Below are 8,696 nucleotides of genomic sequence, written 5' to 3' on the forward strand. Positions count from 1 at the left end.
GAGAGAGAACAGGGGCGGCCCCCGCCGAAAACTCCTCTGAAAGAAATGCCAAAAAATAAGCCGGAAGAAATTAAACCCTGCCTCTCACCCAATAAGAAACAAAAAGAAAAACACAAAACAAAAAAAACCCCAAAAACCAGCCCAAACCCGAACATTCCTTTAAAACAGTATCTATTTTACTTTTTATATTTTTTCATATTTATATTCACATTTATATCTATCATGTATATATTGGTGTATCATGTAATTTAACAATTTATACTTACAAATTTCTATTTAGATAGAAATTGAATTTCTAGATTTCATCTGTTCCCATTACTTAGGTTTATTTCTATGGTTTTATACATATTTTTATATACTGATTAGATATTTCGGGTTAAGATTTTTACTTCTGTAACACTTACATTATTTCTAATTAAACCCCTGCCTTTACCCAAACAAAAGCCAAAAAGAACCCCTTTCCTTTAAAATGTATTTCATTAGTTTTTATTTTATTTTTCATATTTATACTCGTATATATCTTAATGTATGGTGGCATTTGTGTTCTATATTACACCTCTTCCTATTATTTATATATATTTCTAGCTTATATTTCTATATCTGTATTTTCATATCTTCTTTCTATATTTCGATATTTAGAAATATCAAACAATAATATCTATATTCATATTATTTAAAACAAAAACCCTGCCTCACACCAAATAAAAAGAAAAAACGACCTTTCTTTTAAATTATATTAACATATTTTATAGTAATATTTTTCGTATTTATTTTCCCATTTATATTTATAATTTCAATTGCCCTATAATGTTATTGACATTCTAGATTACATCTCTTCACATTACTTACACATATTTATATTTAGGTTTACATTTAGAGTTTAATTATAGTTACATATCTTTATATAATATATTTCTATATTTCGATTTACATTTCTATAATACTTGCCTTGTTTAAAATAAAGCCCCTGTCTCTAACCAAATAAAAACCAAAGACACCCCTTCGGTTAAACCGTATTTAAAAGTTTAAAAATAATTTCATTTTTCATCATTATATTCACATGTCCATTTCTATTTTTTACTATATTTATAGATTATCTAGTATAGAGAATGCCTTGAAGAACAGACCTGTCTTTATACTATATATTTATATTACTTATATTTAGTTATATTAAATATTTATAGGTATCAGTAGATATATTATAGATTTGTATAGTTGGATTTATAGTTTTATATTATTTATATTTCTACTATTTATAAAAGAACCCAGCCTATAAGCTAAAAAAAACAAAAAAAAAAATCCCCAATTTCTTTTAAACTATAGTGAATATTTTTATATTTACAATCTCTACTTATATATATTTGTGTATATATATTAGACTCTATTTTCCATATATTATAGTATGTCACAATAACATACATTATATGATAGTTTTATATATTTATCTGTTTTCCATGTTTATGTTTACAGTTATAGTTTTAGATTTCCTTTCAAATTTATTTTTATTTCTCTTTTGACCTGTCTAGTAAACCATATCAACTCACTCACCTGACCCGTCAGAACCACAGAAATCCCGACGCGCCTCGGTCAGCGCCGGCGCGCAGGGCACGCTCGTCCCGTCGCAGCACATCCAAACAAAACCTATTTCTGCTACTAACAAAGAACAAAGGCCCCACTACACTTCACCCCATTAAAAACTCACAGAAACCCAACTGGAAATAAATTTTAAAACCCCTCTATAACTAGCCCAAACCCCCCCATCCATTCCAATCCTAAACTTCCTCCCAAACCAGTAGCTCAGAAACCCAAAAAACTCAAACACACATTGAAAATGAAATAACTGCTAATAAAAACAAAAACCCATGAAAAAATAAACCAAACCGACTCACTGAACTCAAAACTGTGCAACTGACCCTAAACATTACTACAAAAAGCCCCCAAAGCTCCACCTTTATGCTAACTCACAAATAAGAACAAATAATCGATAAAAATTATCTGAAAAATTAAAAAAAAACTAATTAAAAGCATACAAATAAAAAATCTAAACTATTAAAATACTAAAAATACCACTACCCGAATTTTAAAAAATGTTGCCTATAAAAACCCACCATAAAAATGCCCCTGTCCCCAAAGATAAAACTAAACAAAACCCATCACACCAGAAATAAATCGGAACTTGGGAAAGCTAAAACCGTAACACTCAAGAAGTACACCATATCCCTTCTGGTACACCAGCTACAAACAGCATAAAACAATACAATCAATTCTTAAAAACCACCTTTAAACCACTACCTTTTTAAGAAAACTTTCAACAATTTAAAAACGGCTTTTAACAAAAGCCATCTAATAAATTAACACCCAAAACTCCAGCAGCCGAGCTAGCCCTACCAAATCTCTCTGTTTATACATCCAATAAACAAAACCAAAATCCCAACAATATCCCAAGTCTATTAAAGAAACCTACTGAAATTAATCCTACTCAAGTACAAACCAACCCATCCATAAAGTTAGCCTCACTCAAAAAGAAAACAATGACAGAGAGTTAATAATACCAAGAAATAAAGCAACACACCATACACCACCAACGAATATAATATTCAAGGAAAAAAAACCACTTTTTTTTTTTTTTTTTTTTTTTTAAACTAACTTCTTTTATTAGCTAGAACAAAGGATTTTGCCAGGACTGTAACAACAACTTCTTCTCCTCCTTCCTCTTCTTCTGAAACGTCCCATCTCATTCCCAAATTCCTTACAACTTTTGAGTTTCAATCCAAGCAAAAAGCAAAACTCGTGCACGTGTGCGTCGGATGCTCCTGCCAGGTTCTCCATTGCACCCCACATCTTCTTACACGTTCAGTCTTCGTGCTGTCCTGCCGGGGTGAGTTTCAGAGAAGGATTGGCACATGTGAAGAGAGGATTTCCCCTCCCTCCCTCCCTCCCCGCCCCCCGGAGCCGGTTTCCTTAGCGCATTTCAATAAATTCCAAGCCTGCAATGATGCACACTCGTCCCAAGGCTCACAGCAAGCACGCAGGAGCTCAGGCTTACTTGCTTCCATGGCTCTGTGCCTGAGATAGCTGAGGAAATTTCCCGTGACCCTCTGTTGCAATAAACTGGAATGCAAACTCGGCTCCATCTCAGAGCCTCAGTGGGAGGCAGGAGCACATCTGGCTGACCCACAAAAATCCTTTCTTGGGCGGCGGCACCGCGCTGGAAAGGGGAAACACGTGCTAGTGAACAGCAGCTCAGAAACAATTCTTGTCCAATGTTACCTGCTCTACTTGGCAGCTCACTAACACCAGTCTAATTTTATCACTGCAGGGAGAATTCTGTAGGAAAGTGTCTGATGAGCAGCGACAAGGGCTTCACTCCCTGCTACGCAGCCTGCAACACCCTTGAGAGAGCAGAGCAGCAAAGTCACCAAACTCTTCTTGCCGTGGGGCAGGGTAGAAGATCACTGTGGGAGGCACATAAAAAGAGGGGAAATGGTCTATAAATGCACAGACATTTGATTTCAGAAGCCCAGAGATAAGGATGTTCTCTAGGAAGCCAGACGTGACATGATATTTCTAAGATTTTCTTCTTCATTGAAGGAAATCTATGTGTATATATACACACTTAGAAATGATTGCGTGAGGTTTTTTTTTTTTTTTCTTTTGAAGCTCCAAGAATGATTTCCCATCTTGAGTCACTCAGGAAGAAATGGCCCCTGTGACTCAGGACAGAAGGGCTGCCTGCTCTTTTGATCATGACAGCTCTTGGCTGTACCCGGGAAGCAGGAGCAGCAGCCAGAGCTGAGGCTCAGCAGAGGCTGACCCCGGCCAGCCCCTTCCTCACTTCCCTGTGTCACAACCCTTCCAGGCAGAAGGACGCAAAGCAGGTTACGATTTCTCTCCTAGATATGTTTTTCGAAAATAATACTTCCAGGGGTGATCACAACGGGGGCACAGAAAAACACAAAGAATGAAAAGTACCGTGTTTGGTGTTTTAGCAAACGGTGTGTCTTCCCTACCATGTCCGGAAGCTGGATCGATGCACCAAACTTTTCACTGCACCCTTGTCCTTGCTTCTGCGCCATCTTCACCAGCTGCTCTTGGGAAGTGCTTGTATTGCCTCGGAAAGGTGATCACCCTGCACGAAACTGGAGGCTGAGCTTTCGGCCTCTGGAGGAGGGAGCCGCGCCGTGGATCCCGTCCCGATGGCGCTGCAGACGCCAGCACCCGCGGGAGGACTGGGGGGACTCCGAGCTCCACCTCTCTCTGCCCAGGCCCTGGGGAAGATGGGGGAGCTATTCTTCAGAAGCATCGCCCCTGCAATCATCACCTCCATCAACATTCTGAGAGCGCTTTTGGTTTTAACAAAGAGCAACCCTGATTTGCCATTTGCAGATCACAATGGGAATGAACCTGGAAGACAAAACGCAAGATCAATTCACAGCTGGACGTTCAAATCTTTTTCTCCAAAACCCAATCAACGTGCAGCTTCTCCCTTAAGCTGAAGTACGGACCAAAGTCATAGAATCGTTCAGGTCAGAAAGGACCTTCAGGCAGCGAAGATGAGCATTTAGGTGTGGCATGAAGCTTGGGGAGCACTGAAGAAGCTGTAAAAGTCAACTGATATTCTTTGGAAATTAAAAACAAAACGAAGTCATTAACTAACAAGGAATCCTCTGCGGAAACGACACAAGGGACGGCCTGCGGGGGAGATGCCCGAAAGCCAAAGCTGCGCTTCAGTGGCATCTAAGGTGGGAATTTTGCAGAGTGCCTGTACACAAGTTTGCTTTCACTGGGATCAGTGAGCAGTGGCCACCGCAGAGCAGGAGGTGCTGTGGCTCAGAAGACCTGGCTGTGAAAAGTACAGGTTATTGTCCCCAAGCACATGCCAGCGGTCTGGAAAAGGGTGATCCGGCTTGACACTGCTGCTGTGCTTGCTAAAGGGGGGGAGCGGCTCAGTCCTCGTCACTCACCTGATGCTCCCAGTCGGGGCGCAGTCGAACGGCACCACTTGGCCGGGCTTCACCTCCCTGGCTATTTTCTGTGCAGGGAACTGCAATGCCATTGCAACTTTTCTGTTCTCGCATCATTCTTCTAGAAAAAAAAAAAACAATACGTTGAAGGGGAAACTGCCTTGTCACCGTCCCAAAATCCTTTATCGCTTGTGGTAACCCACGGCACACTCCCTGCCCGTGTTATCTTCACCTTAACTCTGTTTACAAGTGCCATGAATAAACCCAAATCCAACTGAGGAAGCTCCTCTTTGCTCACATTTCAATTCAAGGCTGGAACGATCACCTTGCAAAGAACTTTCCTCTACCGGTGCTAGATGCAAAAGAAAAAAAGCCAACCCAGGAATGCCTGCCACACCGGAGTACACAAAGCTGCTGCTGCTGCTGCTTCCAATGGCTTAGGCTGAGGGCTTCTCTGTTCTTCTTTTGCCCTTCTCACGGGAAGGACTGGCTTTGACTGTCTTTGAACTAGCTACAGATACGAAAGATTTAGTAAACAAGTATTCTTTAGCCCATTGCTCTTAAGAGTGTGTCCTGACAGATGTCTTCTTCCTCCTGAGGTTTAGACCACTGTTTGATCTTTTTTTCTTTTCCCCCCGCTTTTTTCCCCCCCTTTATTCCCTGAAGCATTTCACACCATGATGGGCAAAGGCCCAGCAGGAATTAGACTGAACACTGGACACGGAGACAAAAGAAAAGGCTGGAAGTTACTCTTGCTCTCCAGGCTGGCACTGCCAGCTCCTGAGGGCTCAGTCAGGACAGTCAACATTTCTGAGAGTACCTGTACACAGGCGTGTGCAGACCTTGGGTCCTGCCGCGGCTCGCAGCTGCAGGCTCAGACACGCGCGCCGAGCTCCTGGATCCTCCACGACAGAGCCGCCTCTCCCTGCTGATCCCGTGCTGTGCCTGCGGAGCAGGGAGGGAAGGAGAGGCACGCAGGGTAGCACAGTGGCAGTGCACAAGCTGCCAGGCCTCACCCATCGGACCTGCACCGAAGAGGAAATCTCACTTTTCAAAACTCTCCATCGTGCCATACAAAACACTGAATCCTTCCCAATCTGGAAGGGACAGCCTGGCATGATGCCCCTCAGGTCACATCTTACATAAAGGGTTCTTCTTCTCCTGCACAATGCTCTATAGTCTACTTTTACTTTTTATCTTTCTATAGATATAAAAATACCTACAGAAACTATCGATATTCACGAAGCGACCTTCAATCGTAACAGCCAGGCCTCCGCATGACTGCGCTTAACTCCTGCTTAGCTCAGGGCATCTCCCTGTTCCTCAGGCTCCAGAAACCACTGAAACTCCCCTGTTTTCCCCGGGGGGCTGCCTGCTGGCAGCTGCCCTCCTCTCTCCAACGCGGTCACCTGCCAGGCTGTAATATTGACATTGTTGTGACTATCGAGTCATTGGAGACTCATCCACGCTTAAAGAAAATAAACCCCCTACTTTTAAGTACTAAATTCCCTACCAAAGCAAGCGTTTTACTGACGCGTACACGGGCATACCGGGCAGCTTATTTTCATTCGGAAAAATAAAATAAGCTTCCCCAGTACAAAAGCCCCCTCCAGCAGCAGAGGATGCACCCTGAGTACCTCGGCGAAGAGAGGCCACCACGCCAGTGCCCGTCAGCGGCCCCCCAAAACCCGCCCGCCCGCCCGCGGCGCTGCCGAGCCCACAGCCCGCCAGCCCCGCACCGGAACCACCGCGGAAAGCCCCGACGGGCCGGCGCCGCCACGGGGGCGCCGTGCGGGCAGCGCAGCGAACGGACCGCGAGCCTCGACTGCGCCCCCCCTTCGTGCCGCCATCTTGGGAAGGTCACCCGGCTCCCGGCCGAGCCTCTCCCGAGTCCCGGGACGGCGGCGGCTGCGGGTCCCCGGCAGAGAGAGGCGTCCGTGCCATTGCCTGTCGGCGCCCGCCCGCCACCCGCCCGCCAGCGGCGCCACTGACCCACGGCCCGTGTGCCCGGCGCTGCATACCTCACGGAAAATCCCGCCGGGCCGGCGGGCAGGCAGTCTGGTGTACAGACCGCGGTGCTCCTTTTTCCCGCCCTTTTGGCCGCCATCTTGGGAAGGTCAAGCGCGTCCCGGCCGAGCCGCCCCCCAGGGCGCGATGGCGCGCGGGCCTCGGCACGGACGCGTCCCGGCCGCTGCCCGTCCGGGGGGCGGTACCGCGCTCGGCTGCGGGCGGGGAAGGCGGGCAAAAAACCGGCTGCCATCCCCCAGAAAATCCTCTGAAATAAACGCCGAAAACCTGCCTCTTACCCAACAGGAACGAAACAAGCGCCCTTTCTTTAAAACCCTATTTAAATCTATTTTAGATTTAAATGTTTCATGTTTACATTCACATGCATCTTTATACCGGACATTGATGCGTTAAGTAATTTGTATAATATATTACATCTACTCCTATGGTTTGTGTTTATTTATGTTTTGCGTTTTTATACATATCTGTCTATATCGATTGTATATTTCTTTCTTTAGATTTCTATTTATATAATACTTCTATTATTCAAAATAAAAACCCTGTCTCTAACAAAATAAATACAACCCCCCCTTATTTTAAACGACATTGAAATATTTTTATTTCTACTTCCTATAATTATATTCACATATGATTCTTTCGTTTCTTTTGATGCATTATAATAGTGATTACATATAAGACATATAAAATTCTAAAAAAGTATTTAAATTATTATTTCTATTATGTATCATATCTACTGCTACAACTGATTTTTTTCTTATATTTTTAAATTTTATATATATCTGTATGTATTTATGATCTATTTCTATCCTTAGATTTCTACCTTTATATTATTTGTATCTCAAATTTTTCCAATCAAAACTCTGCCTATTGACAAAAAAACCCCCGCTTTACTATTTAAAAATATTTTTATATTTATAATTTTCATATTTATATTTATAATTTGTTATATAGTATACGATAACATATTGATGTACTCTACTTATATATATCCAATACACATTTCCTATAATCTATTATCATAAGATATATACAGTATTACTTGTATTATGTATTGTATCGGTTTTTATTATTCTGTATTTATAATTATCTTATATTTTTATATATGTCTGCATATATTTGTCATCCATTTCTATATTTATATTTTGATTGGGGCTTTGTTTCTATTTATAATCTAGATCTTTAGATATCTATAAACATATGTAATACTCTGTATTAAAAATTATAATAGCTTATTGTAATATATAATGATTCATGTTACATGTTTCACTTTTATATATTCGGTCTATATTTAAATTTTAAGGGGTTTTATTCCCATTTTTATACATCTATTTGTTTTGTTTCATTATCGTTATAGTTATAATTTTACATTTAAAATCCAATTCCTAAATAATAGGACAAAACAAACAGCATCAAATTCCCACCAATATCCTCCAAAAGCATCCAGATACCTCCACCAGCCAACCGACGGCCAGCAAAAAGCCACCCAACGCTCTTTGCCGTAACAATTCTCATCACATCAGAAAAATGCAACGACTATAAAAGAAAACCCAATAGAAACGCACACAGCAAATCACAAAAACTACGAAGAAAAATTCAAACCACCTTACTAAACTCCAAACAGTGCCAATGACCCGAACTTTAAAAAAAAAAAAAAAACCAAAAACCAAAATTCTACCTCTACACTAAGTCAAAGAATAACCAATA

General features: G+C 41.7%; 1 long non-coding RNA gene across 1 annotated transcript; it reads right to left on the reverse strand.

The window, feature by feature from the left end:
- Positions 1-2,643: 2,643 nt before the first annotated feature.
- LOC132324395 (uncharacterized) lies at positions 2,644-3,458 on the reverse strand. Its single transcript, XR_009485607.1, has 2 exons — positions 3,271-3,458; positions 2,644-2,870 (listed from the first exon to the last, which is right to left on the reverse strand). It is a non-coding gene; the product is annotated as an uncharacterized LOC132324395 (long non-coding RNA).
- Between the last annotated feature and the right edge of the window lie 5,238 nt (positions 3,459-8,696).

The sequence above is a fragment of the Haemorhous mexicanus genome, chromosome 3 (genome assembly GCF_027477595.1).
Source record: "Haemorhous mexicanus isolate bHaeMex1 chromosome 3, bHaeMex1.pri, whole genome shotgun sequence".
Lineage (NCBI taxonomy): Eukaryota > Metazoa > Chordata > Aves > Passeriformes > Fringillidae > Haemorhous > Haemorhous mexicanus.